Raw genomic sequence first — 9,755 nt, 5'->3', positions numbered from 1 at the left:
CCCTGCTAGACTCTCCAACCATGCTATTTTTTCTTTTTTTTCTTTTTTTTTTTGAGATGGAGTCTCATTCTGTCGCTAGGCTGGAGTGCAATAGCATGATCTCAACTCACTGCAACCTCTGCCTCCTGGGTTCAAGCGATTCTCCTGCCTCAGCCTCCTGAGTAGCTGTGACTACAGGCGCCCGCCACCATGTCCAGTTAATTTTTGTATTTGTAGTAGAGACGGGGTTTCACGACGTTGGCCAGGATGATCTCCATCTCTTGACCTCCTGATCCGCCTGCTTCGGCCTCCCTAAGTGATGGGATTACAGGCGTGAGCCACCACGCCCGGCCAACAAGCTGTTAAGAGTAGTTTAGAGCCACGGGCAGCTAGGAGTGGGGACATGGTTGCCACTTAAACAGTGGTGGGCACGGACGCCTGGCGCTGCCGGCTTGGTTCCAGTGGGGACAGGGTCTTTCATGATGAGACGATGAAACTTTAACAGCTGGTGCTGGATGATCAGAAAGCACTACTCAAGAAGGAGCAGAGAAAAAAGCACCTTCAGCCATTCATGGTGCAGCCAAATCCAGAAGCCAGGCTAAGTTGGGTGAAGCCAAAGGCCAATGAGGAGCGCACTCCTTTGGTGGATTCTCTTACTCCCACAGCAATGTTGTCGACATGGCAATATGGTCCGGCTGCTGTCCTGAAGCCAGATGCTCAAGATTTGGAAACCAAATTTCATGTTCTTCCAGTCAGCTCCCTTGTTCTGGGAGAAAATACCGAAGAGAGTGTTGATGGGGAAAACACCTCGGATACTGCTTCCAAGCCAGATCTTCAGAAGATTTTTCCAAAAACAATAGTATCTCAGATAGTCTGAACTTTGATGAGGAGAGTGATAGTGAAGAAGAAGGAAAGAAAATAAGATCCCAGGCTACATATTCAGAAACAGGAAGACCCAATTCAGTATCCAGCCTGCACTCGACCACAGATGCAGCTGCTTCCGGTTCCGGTGCTGCTGCCCAACCCGCCGATAACGAGCTGGGAGAAGTGGAGGACCTGGAGGACTTCCCTTCCGTTTTCGATTTTGCAGCCCAACCGCCGCATAACCGGCTGGGAGAAGTGGAGGACCTGGAGGACTTCCCTTCCGTTTTCGATTTTGCAGCCCAACCGCCGCATAACCGGCTGGGAGAAGCGGAGGGCCTGGAGGACTTTTAGGTAAAGTCCTTCCCTTAAAGTGTCACAGTAAAATGTCATATAATCAGGGATTAAAAAAAGGAATGGATTGGGGCCCTTGCTCCACTTACTGTATATACTTAGGAAAAGAAGAAAATCAGAAGACATTTCTTTTTACAGCTAGAAAGCGGAAAAAGAGCAGATCATCCAACTGTCTTATCTTCACTGATCCAACTGATTTATCTCGTAAAGGAGAAAGTTATACTGACAAACTCAGATCCAACCTCAGGGGAACCAATTTTACAGTTTATGACCACGGTGTCTGCCCCATGATGGCCGGGGTCTGGTAGGGAAGTCTCACACATGGCAGGAGCTAGCTGTAGTCTCCTGTGAAACAGATGAAGTGGGATCCGAAGGTCCTAGGAAAATGTTTGTGATCATTCCCGGAATGACGGTGAATCATGAGCAGATCCCATTTCAGCCACGAAATAACTACGACAGCTTGTTCTCAAGATGGCAGAACAAAACTATGGCCCGGGTGCGGTGGCCCACGCCTGTAATCCCAGCATTTTGGGAGGCAGAGTCGGGCAGATGGTTTGAGGCCAGGAGGTCGAGACCAGCCTGGCCAACGTGGTGAAGTCCCAGCCCTACAGTACAAAAATTCACCGGTTCAGTAGCGCGCGCCTGTAATCCCAGCTACTCACGGGGTTGGGCACGAGAATCTCTGGAACCCGGGTGGCGGAGGTTGTAGTGAGGCGAGATCGCGCCACTGCGCTCCAGCCTGGGCAGAGCGAGACTTTGTCTCAAAAAAAACCAAAAACCAAAAAACAAACAAACAAACAGAAAACAAGTGTCAGGAGAGGCTTTGGGAAGGATTCCCAGTGGACGTGAGCCCTGCAGGCCTAGGCAGGCCTTTGGGCTTTCTTCTTGGCTCCCTGAAGCCTGGATCATGGGCACGAAAGGTGTTTTGCTAAGTTTTTTGGATTATCGGCACCCCTCTGTGTATTATGTGACTCATAGACCAGTTCGCCCTTCCCAGAATGTATCTGAAATTTGAAATGCAGTAGTTCTGTGAGCTCTGCTGTCAGCACCGTTCAGCCGCAGCCCTTGTGCACATAACCGCCAGCATTGGGCAAGGCACCTGTGGCGGCTGCTCCCTTCGATTTCCCTTCTGTGGGCTGACCTCTCATCCCTGCCTCCTCCTGCACCGCATTAGATAAGCATGTTAAGGAGTGCCAACTGGGAGCTGCAAAGATCCTTGGTTCATCCCCCACTGACAAGTCCCACCTGCTGGGTGTGGACAAGACTGTTTCTATCTCAGGCATGCTTCCCCTCAAGTGCCTCCGGCACAGCTGTGCCCAGAAGTCTCACAACTCCTCACCATCACTCCTCCCCACTCCCCACTCTCCTTTTCCACACTGTCATCCTGGGGCACTGCCTGGCAAGCTACCTTCACTGAACACAGAAGCTAAGGAGAACTTAACGGTGGGCCTACTGGACCTCATCCTGTTCCTCCTCCTCCCTCTGGTTTAAACAGATACATAAATAACCTAATTTCACATAATTCTTGTTTATGTGTGCAGATTATTGGTTTTATCTAAGTCCTAATTATACCTTTTATATGTTATAGAAATAAAAGTTAATTTCCATAGAAAAAGAGAGAATAGGCAGTGCTTAGCTTCTTCTCATCATAAAATTTACAACATGGAGCCAGCATCTTTTCAGTGCTTCATCCAATTGTCATACTCCTTTCTAAATTTGGATCAGCTTGCAGCATTGTATTCTTTGTGTCTTCAATGTCTTGAAGTGTCTCTGAGAATTCCTTTAATGTGAAGTTCTTACCAGCTTGACTTCCTCTACGACATCTTCATTTTTTTCTTCACAACCATTTCCCTATTTAGGTTGATAAGCTCACCTTCACTAAGCTCCTCTGGCTGCATACTGAGTCTCTCAATGGCAGCAGCATCAACATTCCTATGGCTGGCTATTGCTTCTATGAATCCATTTATGTTTGATTTGAATTTCACATGCAATGCTATCAATTTTCATTTTTTGTTGGACAGCTTTGTTGGCCAATTCCCTCTCTTGATTGCCTATTTTTATAAAATGTCACATGGGTCTATCGCTGGGAGACAAAGAGGCAACACAACTACATGCTTTGTTGTCTGCGTGGAAACTGAACAAATAACAAATGCAACAGCGACCAATCACCAGTACACTATGAAAGAAGTGGTTAGGTTGGTTACTGATCACGATGTACATCTGTGATTTACAAAGTGATTTAAGGAGTGAAGAGTTTGCAGCAAAATGTGTACTTCATGCCATTATTCACAATCTACCATGGGAACTAAAATTTAAACGAAGATGTTGGGTGGGTACAGTGGCTCACACCTATAATCCCAGCACTTTGGGAGGCCGAGGCGGGTGGATCACTTAAGGTCAAGAATTCAAGGCCAGCCTGGCCAACATGGTGGAACTATGTCTCTACCAAAAATCCAAAAATTAGCCAGGCATGGTGGTGCATGCCTGTACTCCCAGTTACTCAGGAGGTTGAGGCAGGACAATCACTTGAACCCAAGAGGCAGAGGTTGCAGTGAGCTGAGATCATGCCACTGCACTCCAGGAGGACAGAGTGAGACTCTGTCTCAAACAACAACAACAACAACAAAAACAACAACAAAACACCTAAGTTGTTGGGGCACTGACATTATTCAACTAAACCATGATGACTGAAATTCACGCAAAGTGGAATCATATACAGTGACGGCTACCTCCACTTTTTTTTTGTCATATTGATTACTTTCCTTCGTTGTGTCTCCGACCTCAAAGACAGTAGAGGGTAATGGTTTAACGGATCCTGGAGTTAAATTGCCTTTGGTTGCAGACTAGTCTGCCGGTTCCTGTCTGTAACTTGTCTCATACCTGTTTTTCTCTGGTCCTCTATTTTCTCATCTGGTAAAACTATAATAATAACCATCCCTATCTTGTAGTTTTGTGAGCATTGCATGAAAGAATCCATGTAAAATCCTCAGAATGTATCAATCGTAGAGTAAGAATCCAGTAAACACTTTTATTTTAATGATATTATTACTCATAGTAGGTGGTTCTGAAAAGTTATTTAACAAATATTTATTGATGTTCTGCTATGTATTTGTTGCTGAGAATATAGTGGAGAAAGGTTTTTCCCCATAGAGCTTACACTCTAGTGAAGCAAACATCATTGTTCATTAAAAATTAAAACTCATTTAAAAAGATAAAAAATAAGCCTATGAAAAGATAGAAACATATAAAACTGATAGAAAAATAATTTCAGATAAATCATGTTAAATGCTTTTTTAAAAGTGTGGTTGTAAAACTGTTAAATGCAGAAAAAAAAATAAGTGAATTTTTTGGACAGCCTAAGAGCTCTGCCCCTGCTTTAGGGACCTGAGAAAGAGTCACCTTTAGTCTTTCCCAACACAAATCTTTAAATCTGCTCTTCAGAGAATTATTTCCATGACGATGTACTTGCCCAGTTCTTGAAGTGAAAGAAAAAAACCGATTTCACCAGTATTTACTTATTGCTGTTAACAGATCTAAATGTTGAATGGCAGTTGGCCACCTTAGTATCCATTGCGAGTTTTTATCTTCTTTCTTTATGGATGAGTGTATTTGACTATGTCATCCCAGACTTTCCTTATGATAAATTGAGGTATTTGCTCATATAAATATTTCAGGAAGCAAAACAAGGAGACTTGGAAAGAATGCTTGAAGAGGAGCTAGATCTATGTCCAGATCCTCCTCCTATACCACTTACATGTGTTCTCCCTGTTGTTTAAGCAGAAAAACACAAAGCACAGTTCTAAAAATACTTTATCAGTGTAATATTTCCAGTTTTGAAGACTTTTAGAGAGGGACTAAAAAGGGCCCAACCAGGGGCTGGCAGAGTAGCTGCCCTGTCTTTAGAATGCAGGTTGTAAAGGGGGCATCAGGCTCTCACTGTAGCACACAGCTCTGTTTTCATGGAACGTGGGAGGAAGCATTCTCCATGAATATCTTCATATTTTGAAGAACCTTAATTACAACAAAAGTGGCATTTTAACAATTCTGTTAACAATGTGGAGGAAAGGAGGCTTGGTGCTCAAATGATGTATTTCCTTGATTATTCTGAAGATTCTTTTCATGTGGAGAGGGTCTTCTTGCAGTGTGAGGCAGACTGCTTGGGCATTCAAGGAGAAGGGGTGGGTCCTGTTCCACAAGGCAGATTAGCTGCAACCATATGTGTGTACAAAAGGAATAATGAGGGTAAAACCACAAAGTAGCAATTGTGAACTTTCTGCTTCCAAATTCTCCCAAGCTTTGAAACAGGTGAAGTACAGGGCCTGCTGTCTCTTCAGAACAGTAATGGTTCCAGCTGCATCCTCTCCTATACCACCTACTATTCTTTCAAAGAACTGAAAATAGAAGAAGCCAGCTTTCAAATAAAAAGTGCTATTTCAGCACTTTGGGATGCCGAAGAGGGTAGATCACAAGGTCCAGAGATCAAGACCATCCTGGCTAGCACAGTGAATCCCTGTCTCTACTAAAAATACAAAAAATTAGCCAGGCGTGGTGGCGGGCGCCTGTAGTCCCAGATGCTCAGGAGGCTGAGGCAGGAGAATGGTGTGAACCTGGGAGGCAGAGCTTGCAGTGAGCTGAGCTCGCACCACTGCACTCCAGCCTGGGCTACAGAGAGAGACTCCGTCTCAAAAAAAAAAAAAAAAAAAGGCATGTCATTGTTAGTGGATCAGGTGGGCATCTTGGTGCAGAGGGGTGGGGTGTGCGGCTTATGGAATGAAGTCACACTGCAAGCCTCAATGTCTTTGTTTTGAAAAATGGTAGTGCAATCTTCTTCAGAGAAATTCATGTTTAAAGAATGCTCAAAATGCTGAAAATAAAATTTAAAAAGAAAAAGAGGATCAGCAATAAAGCCATTAGGAAGTACAGGTCAAAGTCAAGGATTAATTATTTCGATAGATATTTAATGAGAAAATACTTTATGCCAGGCAGGGCTGCTGTGTGTGACTGCACAGTGTGTAGACTGCAGAAGAGCACTCGGCTGCTCACCCTATGCAGGGTGGTGGAGGCCCTAGAGTCAGACAAGGTTTTCTCTCTGAGGATAAAATGGTGAATCAAATAGACAAAGTCTCTCTCCTCGCAAAGTATACATTTCAGTGCAGGATGCAGACACATTAGCAGGCATGTATATGACAGTGTGTTGAATGTCATGTACGTGGAGTGTCATGGGTACGTGGAAGAGGACCTTGATCTACAGAGAATCCTTCTGGAGCGGCTACAGCTGGCACCATGGAGTACAGGCAGACACCTGTATATTTGTTGCTCAAATGACATATTTCCTTGATTATTATAAAGGTTCTCTGCATGTGGAGAGGATCTTCTCCCAGTGTGAGGCAGAGAGCTTGGGCTTTCAAGAAGGGGCGGTTCCTGTTCCATAAGGCAGATTAGCCACAACCATATGCCTGAACAAAAGGAACAAAGGGGGTGAAACCACACAGTATGTGAGCAATGGGAGTGCTTCAGACAAAGGGAGTGAAATTGGCAAAAGCTCAAGCAAAAGAAAGGCCTGATACTTTCAAGCCTCTGACTGAATTCAGTTTTAATTGGAGCATCAAGAGTAAGAATGGAGAAGGAGCTGGAGAGGGAGGTAAGGGCCTGCTCACGCACAGCCCAGTTGACCATGCTAAAGTGTTTGGAGCAGCGAGTGAATGTTGGCAAGCAGGAAGGAGGAAGGGTCCCAGGATCTGCATTTTGCAAAGACCATTATGAATACCAGGTCCAGATTGATTTGAGAGGAACAAGAGAAGAAAAAGGATGCATACCACACATTGCAGATTTTACTTTAGAAACTTGTAAATTGTCTATTAAAAATTTACATAAATTAAAAAGGAATTAGTTAGAATTGAAAGTAAAATTCCATGAATGACCTTACCTATTTATCCATTTGGTGACAAAATCACACAGGGAAAAGTTGTTCTAAGTGATTTTAAAAAACATAAATGACTGTGTAACCCCAGTGGGATATACCCCAGGGAAAAAAAAATCCCTGCAAAAAATCACTTAAACCGTTTTCAGTAATTGTTGGAGGAAATGTTAATATAATTATTCTGAGATTTCTAATCTAATACATGTAAGGTCATAAAAACACTGTAATTTTAAAGGAATTTAAAATTTATAATGCAAGAACAAGAAGGAATTGTTTTTGTATTACAAACTGTAGAGACTTTAATTTTTTTTTTTTTTTTTACAGAAAATATGTGAATGACATATTTGGTGATAACAGGTGAGGCCTAAGGGTAGTCTAAAGTGGGAAGATAGAAGAAAGCAAAATTATTGTACAAATTAAATAATAAGAAATTTCTGTTTTCTCTTAGCAGCTCAAGAAGGAAGGAGAATTTGAGGAAGGCTGAACTCAGAGAAGAGAGGTGGTAAAATAGAGAGAAAGGTCTCTGGAGAGATCAGCTACATGGTAGCCAGCTGGGACCCATGGAGGACAAGGATCATTATGATATTCCCTGCAGCAAGAAGCAGCAAATGAACTGTCAGGCCAGTGAGGTCTGACACCCAATTATAAATTGTCAAACACAAACACAGTGTCTTTCCATCAAACCTACATTTGTTAACATTATTTTAATTTACCTTCTGTTTTTTGTCAAGCACTGATATTGTGTTAAATCCTTCAGACAAAGTTTGGTGCTTTCATGACCTGACTATGTGTTTGCAGTCAGTGTTTGGAGAAATGAGAGAGATGAGGGAGAAGAAGGGCTGTGTGTGTTCACATTTTGGAGCACAGCAGTCCCCAGACCAGCTTGGGAAGCAAGGTGAGCTAGTGACAAGGTGGCCAGAAAGTATAGATGAGCAGCTAGAAACAGGAGTGGAGAGGGACAGGGCGAACCGGGGGGTGGGAGAGAGAGCTGGAAGTCTTAAGATTAGGCCAAGAAGTGTGGTAATAAGATGCTGTCACTCTGAGACGGGAGGGAGAGTTAGTCTTCGTATTATGCCATATTAGATACTTATAATTGCTTGAGAGTCATACCTATGGATGTAATCTCTGCTATGCCCCAACTAGCCATGAGATTTGTGGGCAAGCTATTTCATGTCCCAGAGCCTCCTCAATTTCTTACTCTGTAAGTTTCTCCTTTGTTCTTGTTTGCTTCATGGCACTGGTTGACCCCATCTGCTCCTGCTCACACACAGCCAATGGATCCACAACACACAACTGCATGGGCCCAGAGGTGGTGGGCTTCACTCTCAATCACTAATTTCCAAACAGAGCTGGGAAAAGAAGTTGATGAAGGGAGCTAGGTGAACTCATGGTCATTCCTAAGAATCCCCTTTCCTTGAATGCTCAGACAGACCCTGGTTTTTGTTTGTTTGATTTATTTTCTTATTATGTTTTAAGTTCTAGGATACATGTGCACAACATGCAGGTTTGTTACATATGTACACATGTGCCATGTTGGTGTGCTGCACCCATTAACTCGTCATTTACATTAGGTATATCTCTTAATGCTATTCCAATTAATAGAAAAAGAGAGAATCCTCCCTAACTCATTTTATGAGGCCAACATCATCCTGATACCAAAGCCTGGCAGACACACACACAAAAAAGAGAATTTTAGACCAATATCCCTGATGAACATCGATGCAAAAATCCTCAATAAAATACTGGCAAACTGAATCCAGTAGCACATCAAAAAGCTTATCCATCATGATCAAGTGGGCTTCATCCCTGGGATGCAAGGCTGGTTCAACATACGACAGATCCTGTTTTACAGACCTTCCATGGCCCCAGTATCTTGGCACTGTTTATTATGCAAAAGTTTATCTTGGGCAGATGGGATTTCTCCTAATCTTCCATTTGCCTGGCCAGTCTAAGACAGTGTCCTTGACGTGCTGTTGCTGCCTGCCCTGCTCAGTTTGGCATTGCCTGGTGGTGGTCACTGTGCCTGTGCAATTCCTCCATTTCCTAATGTCAGGCTCAATGCAGGGATGTGGGCTGAATCGTAACTGAGGGGCACACTGAGAGCTGGGGGAGCACAGAAAGGTTGAGAATCACTGAGCAAATGACCAAATCCTTGAGGAGTTTAAGTATATCTGAAATCTTAGCGCAATACAGCCAGTCCCTGGAAATAGGGTTAAACTTCAAACTTAAGCATTATAACACATGTCTATGAAGTTTCTGTTTTGTAATGCTTAAAATTCCCGTTGACACTATGGGGCTGAGAAAAGGCCCATTTTTACCTAAAGCAGTAAGTGTCTCATTCACCAAGGCAACGTTACCTTTCCCATGATAAATGGAACTGAAGCTCTTTTTGGGCTGCTACCAAAATTATGCTGAGGAACATCTACCACATAAATGAGATTCCTTAATTGTTTAGCATAAAGATTTCTCAGCATTCTGAAGAAATTGATTCCTCCTAGTTTAAATAAGAAAATGTGTCTTTCTTTTAAGATATAAACAGTGACACCTATAGAAGGATCAAATACAAAAAGAAATTTCTTCCATTAAGTAATTTCCAGAGATTGTCATTTTTTTAAAGACCACATACATGCTTACTCACACC

The 9,755-nt window shown here is 43.1% G+C and overlaps 1 pseudogene; it reads left to right on the top strand.

Moving 5' to 3' along the window:
• The first annotated feature begins 657 nt into the window (after positions 1–657).
• LOC105505944 lies at positions 658–6,626 on the top strand (annotated as a pseudogene).
• Positions 6,627–9,755: the final 3,129 nt, after the last annotated feature.

This window comes from Colobus angolensis, unplaced genomic scaffold, assembly GCF_000951035.1.
Source record: "Colobus angolensis palliatus isolate OR3802 unplaced genomic scaffold, Cang.pa_1.0 Scaffold13, whole genome shotgun sequence".
NCBI classification, from domain to species: Eukaryota; Metazoa; Chordata; class Mammalia; order Primates; family Cercopithecidae; genus Colobus; species Colobus angolensis.
The sequence above is the reverse complement of the archived record's forward strand: the minus strand, read 5'-3'. Positions and strand labels throughout refer to the sequence as shown.